The sequence below is a fragment of the Heterocephalus glaber genome, unplaced genomic scaffold (genome assembly GCF_053883595.1).
Source record: "Heterocephalus glaber isolate CG9 unplaced genomic scaffold, H.glaber_assembly_v1.0 deba00001610, whole genome shotgun sequence".
NCBI lineage: Eukaryota > Metazoa > Chordata > Mammalia > Rodentia > Bathyergidae > Heterocephalus > Heterocephalus glaber.
In genome coordinates, this window is record NW_028258381.1 from 24,689,815 (window position 1) to 24,699,283 (window position 9,469).

The 9,469-nt window shown below is 38.8% G+C and overlaps 1 pseudogene; it reads right to left on the reverse strand.

Annotated features, from left to right (window-relative positions):
- Positions 1 to 3,594: 3,594 nt before the first annotated feature.
- LOC101721903 (tyrosine-protein kinase Tec pseudogene) lies at positions 3,595 to 5,877 on the reverse strand (annotated as a pseudogene).
- Between the last annotated feature and the right edge of the window lie 3,592 nt (positions 5,878 to 9,469).

Genomic DNA, 9,469 nt, shown 5'->3' on the forward strand with positions numbered 1-9,469 from the left:
AAAGAAGAGGGAGGTGATGATTGAAATATTTTATGTCTTTACCATCCATCTCCCCCCAAAATCACTATTCTGTTTTACCAACATGTACTAGTAGAAGTTAATAATAATAGGCCTCAGATCCTTTCCTTATCTTATTTCCCAAGTAGTCTTGTGTAGTATTTAAAATTTTTATTTCCATCTTTCCTGTGAACCCCTAACTCAAATTATCAAACTTAACTCTACATTTCCACTTACCTAATGAATCAGTGCAAGAGGTCCAAAATGGAACTCACTCCAAACATATTGGTTCTTTCTGGTATTTCTCATTTCAGTAAAAGGTACCCAAATTACCCAGTTGTAGGTCAGAAACCTGGGTGTCATTGGTGCTTTTCATCCTTTCACACTTTGCTGTGTTGATTTCTCAAAATACTATACAAAAATGGTTGTTGTAGATTAAACGTTTGTTTCCCTCCAAAATTCATATGGAGATCTAATCCCAAATGTGGTTGTTTTTGAGGTGGGAGTCTTTGAGAAGTGATCAAGTCATGAGGATGATGTCCTCATGTGGGATTAGTGCCCTTGTAAAAGAGGCCCCAAAGAGATTACTTGGTCCTTTTCTAGAGAGAGAAAGAGAGAGAGAGAGAGAGAGAGAGAGAGAGAGAGAGAGAGAGAGAGAGAGAGAGAGAGAGAGAGAGAGAGAGAGGAGAGTCTATGAATTAGGAAATGGGCTCTCATCAGACTTTGAAAATTCTGCACCTTGATCTTGAGCTTGCCAAACTCCAGAGTTGTGAGAAATAAATTTTTGTTGATAAAGTTATTCAATGGATAGTATTTTTGTTATAACAGCCTTAAGTGGCTAAGAAAATGCCTATGCACCAACATTTCTACTATCATAATTTTCTTGAACTACTGCAATCATCTCATTGATATCCATTTTCTTGTTCTTATCCTCACACAGTATAGTTTCAAGTAGCTAGAATTGTCCTTTCAAAACACAGACCACTTTATTCTTCTTAAAAACCTTTCAAATCTACCAATGTTACATTTAGATAAAATATAAAGTACATGTGTGAGCTTGAGAGGCCCTATAAGATCTGGCGCCCTACTTCCCTTTGCTTACTGTGTGTCACTCACACAAGCCACTCTTCCCCCTCCTTCTTCCTTTACCTGGTGGAATGCGAGGATATTCTACTGCTTCTCAAAATGTGATCTTGAAAGATTGCAATGGATCTTCCCCTTCCCTGTGTGTTTTTTGTTTTTGTAAAAAATTTTTTCTATTAAGTTTATTGGTACATTTTAGCTATACAATACAGTTACATTTATCATTGGGATCTTGTACCTTTACATGATGTATCTTGGTTCTTATTTTGTCCCCATTCCCCTGCCCTCCCTTCAGCCCCTCCACCCTTTCCTATTTACAAAGACTTGGTTTCCATTTTTTCCTTTTCTCATATTTTTTCTTGTCTGTTCTTTACTTTCCCCTACCCCTCCTTCTTCCCCTACTCCTTTACACCTTTTCTTCTTATTTCACATTGTCAATTATACATTTTGATCCTTATTTACACCTTTAGTTTTTCACACCAGAGAAACTATTCAGTATTTACATATGTGTGTCCTATTTATTTCACTTGAGTATGGCCTCAATGTGCATTCATTTAGCTATAAATAACTCTAGTTTCTTGTTCTTTATCGCTGAGCAGTACTCCATTAAAAAAAACCCCGAAATTCTTTATCAGTTTCCAGTTGATGGGCAATTGGGTTGTTTCCAAGTTTTAGCTATTACAAACTGTGCCGGTATAAATACGGGTGTGTATCTATCGATGTGGTATGCTTCTTTTAATTCTTTTGGGAAGATCCCCAGCAGAGGAGTAGCTGGGTCAAATGGGACCTCTAATCCTAGTTTTTTGAGGTATCTCTATACTGATTTCCACAGTGATTGGACCAATCTGCACTCCCACCAACAATGGAGAAGGGTTCCTTTCTCCCCACACCCCCACCAGCATTTGTTATTGGTTGATTTCTTGATAGCAGCCATTCTTTCTGGGGTGAGGTGGAATGTCAGGGTTGTTTTCATCTTCACTTCTTGAATGACCAGTGATGTTGAACATTTTTTCATATGCTTATTTGCTGCTTTTACGTCTTTGTCTGAGAAATGTCTATTTATTTCAGATGCCCATTTTGGAACTGGGTCTTTGAATTTGGGAGGTCTGATTTTTTTCAATTCTTTATATATTCTAGATAGTAGTCCTTTGTCTGAGGTACAGTTGCTGAAAATTTTTTCCCACATTGTGGGTTGTCTCTTAGCTCTGTTGGTGGTTTCTCTTGCAGTGCAGAAGCTTTGTATTAAGATGACATCCCAGTTGTTGATTCTTTCTGCTAGTTCCCATGCTACTGAGGATGTGTTCATATATTCTTTTCCTATGCCAATGTCTTCAAGAGTTCTACCTAACTTATCTTCCAGCAAGTTTAGTGTTTCTGTTTTAATATTTAGATCTTTAATCTGCTTCGATCTTAGTTTAGTGCATGGTGATAGATACGGGTCTAGTTTTAATCTCTGACACATTGAAATCCAGTTTTTCCAACACCATTTATTAAATAGGCTATCTTTCCTCCAATGAGGGTGGTTGGCTCCTTTGTCAAAGATGAGGTGGCTGAGTGTGTCTGGAGTTGCTTCTGCATCTTCTAATCTATTCCACTGATCCTCAGGTCTGTTTCTTTGCCAGTACCATGCTGTTTTTATCACAGTAGCTTTGTAGTATAGTTTCAAGTTGGGGATTGTGATACCCCCAGCCCTGCCTCTGTTGCCCAGAATTGCTTTTGCTATTCTAGGTCTCTTCTGGTTCCAAATGAATTTTTGGATTGTTTTCTCTAGTTCTGTGAAGTATATTGTTGGAATTTCAATTGGCACTGCATTAAATCTATACAGCAGTTTTGGAGTTTTAGAAGTAAGGCCATTTTCACTATATTGGTTTTTCCTACCCAGGAACAAGGGTTGTATTTCCATTTTCTTATATCCTCCTCTATCTCTTTTTTTTCTTTTGTCTTTTTTTTTGGTACCAGGGATCAAACTTGGGATGTTGCACTTGCAAGGCAGGTGGCGGAACCACTGAGCTAAATCCCCAGCCCCACGATCTCTTTTTGCAGAGTGCTGTAGTTTTTGGTGTAGAGGTCTTTAAAAAAATTTTTTTTGTATAAATATATAACTTTATATATTATATGTATTTACAAAATGTGCAGCATACAAATATTTTAAATGTAATACTAAGAACAGTCTTGAAAACAGTGATGTTTTCAAAGCAAAAGATGGGTGCTTATCCAAAGTAGATTCCTGATTCAGACAGTGCCCCAGGCCCAGATTTCTGTAGAAGTCAAAGGGAAGAGAAGGGGTCTACAATATAGCTCCAGTTCCCTCCCCTTCCCCAATACCCTGACCTGCTACTGGCACCAGCTAACATGGTCCCATAAGTACCCCCAGAGTGGGCAAAGTGCCTGGCATGGTGTCAGCACTCAGGTTGCTGAGGAATGACGAAGAGTGAGTGTTTTTGGTTACCAGCTCTATGGTAACATTTCCACAATGTGGAAGGCTCAGTCACAAAGCTAAGGCTGCTCTAAAAGCAAGTGCTGTAGGTGTTTGATTTTGTAAGTTAATCGGCCCACACATCCAGGTGCCAAATTAATTCAGTCACAATTGCTATTTCCTCCTCAGGCTTTGGGATTTGGAAGCCCCTGGTCACAGAACCATTCATCTTCCAAAAGTTTCTTCACATTCAACTAGTTCATCGATCATATGCAGCAAATCTTCAAAAGAAGGCCTTCCCTCTGGTTTCTCCTGCCAACATCTCAGCATCACCTCATACATATATTTAGACACCAGCTTTGGCCGGTAGAGCTGGTGACCTTGTGTAACCATGGTTTCCACATCATAATTGCTGTTTTTCTCAAAGGGCATTCTGCCTTCAGTGAATACTTCCCACGTTAAAACACCAAAGGACCAGACATTTGATTTGCTGTTAAAACGGCTATAATTAAACACTTCAGGTGGACACCACTTCACAGGGAATTTAGCACCAGAAGAACTTGTGTACTGATCGTCCAGAACATACCTGGCCATTCCAAAATCACACACTTTCACAACACCTGCCTCATTCACTAGACAATTTCTTGCAGCCAAGTCTTGGTTGATGAACCTGTTTCTCTCCAAGTACTCCATCCCTTCACACACGTCCTGACACATGCTCAGCAGCACGTCTCTGCTCAAGACGCCTCGTCTCTGCTGGAGGAAATTCAGAAGGCAGCCTAGTTCCATGAGCTCAGTAACGATGTAAATTGGTTTCTGCTGAGTGCATACACCATCAAGCTGTACCAGCTTCAGGTGGGTCAGCTTCATCATCACTTTAACTTCTTCTATAAAGTCCTCCTCGCACATGGCACCTTCTCTGATCACTTTGATGGCTACTTTGTACTGGGCTTGCCACTTGCCGAGTCTCACCATGCCAAATAGCCCACTCCCCAGCTCCCTCATAAAGGTCAGCTCTGAAGGGTTAATCTCCCACTTCTCATAGCTAAAGCCTGCAGTGGATGGCACATTCTTCCCCTTTGTGCTAACAGTACCACAGCCTTGTGACAAGTCCTGCCACATTGTGCTTATGATATTCAATAATCTCAGGAATTGAACCAAAAGTATGCTTTTCTGCTAGATAATACTTCTTTGGAGATGTTGTTGTTTCCTTTATATGATAATGCCTGAAACTTGATGAACTTTCCCCTCCAAACTTTGTATAAAGGGAGACTGTATATAAGTCTGGTTGACTGGAGTCCCTTACCATAAAACCACCTTCTCTTTTTTTTTTTTTTTGGTATTGGGGATCGAACTCGGGTCCTTGAACTTGCGCAGCAGGCAGTGAAACCACTAAGCCAAATCCCCGGCCTTCTTTATCTTCGATTCTGAGGAGTTGCTCTGCCTTGCTTCTATTTGTATTTCTGCAATATTATTCATATTGATCTAAGTTATTGGATTTCTTTCCTGTCACATAATTACTTGCAATATAGCCTTCAGTCCCATTCTTATCCCTCAATCTCCACCAATGAATATCATTCTTTTCCAGTGTGATATACTCCTGGCCCCTCTCTAATCTGAGATTGTGTGCTTCTGTGGCTTGGAAGTCATACATTGCTATAACTATTTCTTCATTATTATCCTCTTCTTCAGGAGGAACTGGTGGAGGAGGCCTTTGCTCCTTTGTTTCTGGTGCTGGGGGTAGTGCCTTTTTTATACTACTACTCTCAAAAAGATTGTATTTTTCACATCCAGGTGCTAGTTTTTCTGTTTGTCTGCAACACTGATAACTTCCATCTGCCCAGAAGTTAGGATGATATTTAATTATAATATTATTGTTCTTCATTTCTTCTTTTAATTTCTTCACCCAGCGGTCCCTGCTTTGTGTGCTAGGTGCGAAAATGTAGTGTGTTCGCACCATGAGCGACCTGAAATGGATACTTATTTTGACAGGGAATGATGGCATCATCATTCTTCATTACTGCCACACACTTGATTCTGGAAATATCAATAAACCCCCTTCTGTATTTTTTCTCTGCTCGACCCTCATAGTAGGTTAACATAGACTTTGTAAGTACAAAAAGTCTCTCTTTGTAGTTTCAGGGTGATGTCTTCTTTTTCTGCTGAGACCTTTTAATAAGAATCTCTTCTAGAATAGCGTTAAAATTCATCTCAGTCTTCTGAAAACTGTTTCTCCTGCCATCGAAGATCCTAGTATCAGTTCATACAGGTTTCAGTCCATAATCAGCCAACTCCAAGGCAGGGACAACAAACAGACACTGCAGAGCAGAAACAACGTAGTGCACACAAGGCAGCAAATGTAACAAGAGCTAGAGGTCTTTTGCTTCCTTTGGTAGATTGATTCCTAGATAGTTCACTTTTTTGGATGCTATTGTAAAAGGAGTTGTTTCCCTAATTTCTCTCAGTGGGTCTGTTATTTGTGTATAAGAAGGCTATTGTTTTTTGAGTGTTGACCTTTTATCCAGCTACTCTACTGAATCTATCAATTAAGTCCGGAAGTCTTTTGGTAGAGTTTTTTGGGTCTTCTATATAAAGTATCATATCATCAGCAAATAATGACAGTTTCACTTCTTTGTTTTTTATTAAATTCGTTTATTGGTACATTGTAGGCATACAACACAATTACATTTCTCATTGGGAATGGTACCTTTACATGATGCATCTTGGTTCTTATTTTTTCCCCATTCCTATTCCTCCCTTCACATCCTCCACCCTTCCCTATTTACAAAGACTTTATTTCCATTTTTTCCATTTCTCAGCATTTTTCCTTTCCCTTCTTTCCTTTTCCCTGCCCCTCCCACTACCCCTACCCCTTTGGACCTTTTGTTCCTATTTTGCATTATCAATTATTCATTCTAATCATTGGTACATTTTAGGTATACAATATAATGACATTCATCATTGGAAATTTGGACCTTTACATAGTCTCTCTTGGTTCTTATTTGTCACCCTTGCCCAGCCCTCCCTTCAACCCCTCCATTCCTCCCTATTTACAAAGATTTTGTTCCTATTTTTCCATTTTCTCATATTAATCCCATTCCATTCTATCCTTTCCCTTAGCCCTCCCACTTCCTTCCCCTTTGCCCCCTTTCTTCCTATTTCACATTATCTATTATACATTTAGTCCTTATTTACACTTTCAGTTTCTCACACCAGAGAAACTATTCGGTATTTATACATATGTGTCCTATTTATTTCACTTAAGAGTATTGCCTCAATGTGCATCCACTTAGCTATAAATGTCTCTAATTTCTCATTTTTTATGGCTGAGTAGTACTCCATTTTATTAAAAAAACACATTTTCTTTATCCAGTCTCCAGTTGATGGGCATTTGGGCTGTTTCCAAGTTTTAGCTATTACAAACTGCTGCTATGAACATGGGCGCACACCTATCACTGTGGTATGATTCTTTTAATTCTTTGGGGAAGATCCCCAGCAGTGGAATAGTGGGGTCAAATGGGACTTCCAGTCCTAGTTCTTTGAGGTATCTCCATACTGATTTTCACAGTGGTTGCCCCAGTCTACACTCCCACCAGCAGTGGAGCAGTGTTCCTCTTTCCCCACAGCCCCGCCAGCATTTGTTATTGCTTGATTTCATGATAGCAGCCATTTTTCTGGAGTGAGGTGGAATCTCAGCATTGTTTTCATTTGTATCTCTCGAATGACCAGTGATGTTGAACATTTTTTCATGTATTTACTTGCTATTTCTACTTCCTTGTCTGAGAAATGTCTGTTCATTTCAGATGCCCATTTTTGGATTGGGTCTTTAAATTTGGGAGGTCTGATCTTTTTAAGTTCTTTATAGATTTGAGATAGTAGACCTTTGTCTGAGGAAGAGCAGGTGAAGATTTTTACCCACATTGTGGGTTGTCTCTTCACACTGCTGGTGGTTTCTCTTGCTGCATAGAAGCCTTTTAATAAGAAGAGATCCCACTTATTGATTGTTTGTGCTAGTTCACAGGCAACTGAGGTTTTGTTCATAAAATCTTTTGCTACACCGAAGTCTTCAAGGGTTCTACCTAACCTCTGTTTCAACTGGTTCAGAGTTTCTATTTTAATATTTAGATCTTTAATCCATTTTGATTTTAGTTTAGTGCATGGTGAGTGATATAGGTCTAGTTTTAATCTTTGGCAAGTTGAAGCCCAATTTTTCCAGCACCATTTATTAAAGAGGCTATCTTTTCTCCAGTGAGGGTGTTTGGCTCCTTTATCAAAGATGAGATGGCTGAGTGTGTCTGGCGTTGTTTCTGCATCTTGTAATCTGTTCCACTGGTCCTCAGGTCTGTTTCTTTTCCAGAACCATGCTGTTTTTATCACAGTAGCTTTGTAGTATAGTTGCAGGTTGGGGATTGTGATACCCCCGCCATGTCTCTGTTACCTAGAATTGCTTTTGCTATTCTGAATCTCTTCTTGTTCCAAATGAATTTTTGGATTGTTTTCTTGAGGTCTATGAAGTATGCTGCTGGGATCTCAATTGGAATTGGATTAAATCTATATAGCAGTTTTGGAAGTATGGCCATTTTCACTATATTAATCCTTCCTACCCAGGAGCAGGGGATGTCTGTCCATTTTCTGATATCATCTTCAATCTCTCTTTTCAGAGTGCCATAGTTTTCAGAGAAGAGTTCTTTGATTTCTTTTGTTAGGTTGATTCCTAGGTATTTCAGTTTTTTGGATGCTATTGTGAAAGGAATTATTTGCCCTATTTCTGTCTCAGTGAGTCTGTCATTTGTGTAGAGGAAGGCTACTGATTTTTGTGTGTTGACCTTGTAACCAGCTACTTGACTGAATTTGGTTATTAAGTCTAGAAGACTTTTGGTGGAGTTCTTGGGGTCTTCTATATAGAGTATCATGTCATCTGCAAATAATGACAATTTGACTTCTTCATTTCCTATCTTTATTCCTTTTATTTCTTTCTCTTGTCTAATTGTTGTGTCTAATGTTTCCAGAACTATATTGAACAAGAGTGGTGATAGTGGGCATCCTTGTCTTGTTCCTGATTTTAGTGTGAAGGATTTCAGTTTTTGACCATTTAGTATGATATTGGCTGTTGGTTTTTCATAGATGGCTTCTATCAGTTTGAGGTAGAGACCATCTATTCCAATTTTTTGTAGGGTTTTTATCATAAATTCATGTTGGATTTTGTCAAATGCTTTTTCTGCATCTATGGAAATAATCACATGGTTAAAAAAAAGAATCAAAAGCCAGCAATATGCTGTATAAGAGAAACACACCTAACTCAAAAAGAAATTCATACCCTGAAAGTAAAAGGATGGAAAATGGCTCTCCATGCGACAGGAACCCAGAAAAAAGCAGGGGTAGCAATCTTATTTGCAGAGAAAGTAGATTTCAAACCAAAACTAATTAAGAGAGACAAAGATGGTCATTACATCCTTGTGAAGGGAACAATCCAAGAAGAAGAGATGGCAATCCTAAATATCTATACACCAAATACGAATGCCCCCAACTATAGAAAACAAATATTAATGGACATGAAAAACCAAATAAGCACTAATACAGTTGTAGTGGGGGGACCTCAATACTGCACTATCACAAATAGACAGATCATCTAGACAAAAAATTAACAACAAAATTCTAGAACTGAACCAAGCTATTAAACAAATGGACTTAGTAGATATTTACAGAGTGTTCCACCCCACCAAATCAGAATACACATTCTTTTCAGCTGCACACCGGTCATTCACCAAAATAGACCACATGCTAGCTCACAGCACATGTCAAAGTCAATGTAAAAGAATCGAAATTACCCCCTGTATATTATCAGACCACAGTGCAATAAAATTGGAGATCAATAACATGAGAAACTGCAAAACTCCCACAAACACTTGGATATTGAATGACATCCTCCTGAACAACCAATGGGTCACAGAGGAAATTAAAGAAGAAATTTGA